This window comes from Humulus lupulus, chromosome 1, assembly GCF_963169125.1.
Source record: "Humulus lupulus chromosome 1, drHumLupu1.1, whole genome shotgun sequence".
NCBI lineage: Eukaryota > Viridiplantae > Streptophyta > Magnoliopsida > Rosales > Cannabaceae > Humulus > Humulus lupulus.
In genome coordinates, this window is record NC_084793.1 from 206424644 (window position 1) to 206427093 (window position 2450).

Genomic DNA, 2450 nt, shown 5'->3' on the forward strand with positions numbered 1-2450 from the left:
TTTATATTAAGCCTAACATGTTTCTATCATTTTTTATGCATACCATAATTCATTGATACATAATATCATATACATCTTATCATGTTTCTAAAATCACCATTATTTCAAACACATACAAGGAAAACAATCATGATTGAACCTTTTACCCCTAGGCCGAAACACTCAAGATCCACCACAAAATATCACAAAATTCTCATCTATCTTCACATGAAACCTAGCATGCATCTATCATCATTCTTGCATATTTTTACATAAATAAATGGTCTAAAATAATCATAGCAACATAAACACAAAATACAACCCTCATATAAATCTTACCAAACACATATTCTCTCAAACATTCCCATAAGCCTCTTTAACAAACCCTATTCTTTTCATGAGAAATAAAACCAAACATAACCACCTCATCACCAACCTACAATAACCAAACCATTAAACACCACCAAAATCAACATCAAGGATAGACTCATCAATCCAACATAGGTTAAGAAAAACATTACCTCTCTTGATTGTGAAATCAAGAATACTCTAGCAAGAAAAACCTTGACACATATAGGGGATTTTCGAACACCATACATCCAAAGAAAGAAACCACAAAATAATCTTAGATTAGAGAAGAGGAGAATAATCTAATTCAATATTCAAAATACCAATAGGTTAGAACTTACCTAGGGTTTCGAAACCCTCTTTTTCTTCTTCTCTTTCTTTTTCTTTTTCTCTTCTTCCTTCTCTCTAGAAAAATGGCAGCCCTTTCCCTTCTCTCTCTAGCTCGCCGCTCTCTCTCTCTTTTCCTCTCTTCAACTCACGGCAGCCAAGAGCAAAACATGCTCTTCCAATATTTCCTTCCCTTCTTAACCTAATCCTCTCATAAAGCCTCACCAAAATAAATGGTAAGTTCCCCAATCTACTCATCTAATTAAGCCTAAAATCCATTATAATAAAGAGTATTTTAAATAATAAAAATGTCAAAATTCCCTTACCCATAATAACTATAATCTTCCAAAATTTAAGTTTAATTGATTGAGAAAAAAAATAAAAGGAATAATGCCATTTCCCTTTTCCCACTCCTTGTCGTCCACCATCTTTCCATTTCTCTTATTTTATATTCTTTTTTTTTTTAATTAAATCAACTAAAATCTAATAAAAGGAAATATAAGGTGTGTAGAAAATCTACACATGTGTACCATGTTACCATACACTTGCACACACTAAATCACTAGGGTACAACACTATCTACCATGCACCTTAGTGCATTCAACCAAATCTCACATAATCACATTTTTAAAATAAAATAAATATATATCATTTAACAAATAATTTCACAAAAATATTCTACAAACAATTCTAACAATTAAATAAAATAACAAACAATTAAAGAAAACAAACAACAACTAAATAAAATAAACAACATTTAAATAAATAATTCACCACACTTAACACTTAAATAAAATAAAACACAAAAATTTTAATAAACTAAAAAAAAAATTTTGCACTACAGATTATTTCTCCAGGAAAAGTTAGGATGGTTTCTCCACCCTGGATTAAATGAGTTGGAGTAGGAGTTGTTGTAGGGCCTCTGAAAATTACCCACTGCTTGGATTTGAGCTTGATCTAATGGGACATTGTTGGGATCTAAAGCAGCTTGGCATTGGTCAAATGGATGAGGCCCCCCACAAAACTCACACATTACTTAGGCTTGCACAACCTGGGCAGACATGGTATTTTGTTGCAGCTGCTTAGTTAGAGATGCAACTTAAGCAGTTAAGGCTGTGATTGCATCTAGTTCATGAACCCTTGCAACCTTTTTATTACTGCCCCATCGTTCACTTGGCCATTGGTAATTATTAGTGGCCATTTCCTCTAAGAGTTCATTAGCTTCAGTAGCACTTTTGCTCATAAATGCTTCTCCCGCTGCTGCATCAATGATTGTGCGAGTGGTACTGCACAAACCATTGTAAAAGTTGTGGACCAACATCCACTTCTCAATACCGTGGTGAAGACATTTTCTAATCAAGTCCTTGAACCTCTCCCAAGCATCATACAAAGATTCTCCCTCAAGTTGTTATTGATCTCCCCTCTCAGTTTAGTAGCCTTGGCAGGTGGAAAGAACTTCACTAAGAACTTATGAGCTAGAGCATCCCAGGTGGTGATAGTATGAGCCACAAGTGAATTCAGCCAACTTTTTGCTTGCTTCATAGTGAGAATGGGAACAAGCGCAATCTAATGGCATCATCACTCACCCGGTTCATCTTGAAGGTGGCACACAACTCCAGGAAATTGGGGTCTTCAGTGGGGAGGCTACCAAATTGAACTGTAGTTTGGACCATCTACAAGATAGCAAGATTGATCTCAAAATTGTTTGCCTCTACTGTTGGTTGATGGATGCATGAGTGTACTGATGTGACAATAGGGAGTACATATTCCCGTAGAGGTCTTTGACCAGAAGGATT

The 2450-nt window shown here is 35.1% G+C and overlaps 1 pseudogene; it reads left to right on the forward strand.

Annotated features, from left to right (window-relative positions):
• Positions 1 to 1985: 1985 nt before the first annotated feature.
• Positions 1986 to 2085, forward strand: LOC133813746 (small nucleolar RNA R71; annotated as a pseudogene).
• Positions 2086 to 2450: the final 365 nt, after the last annotated feature.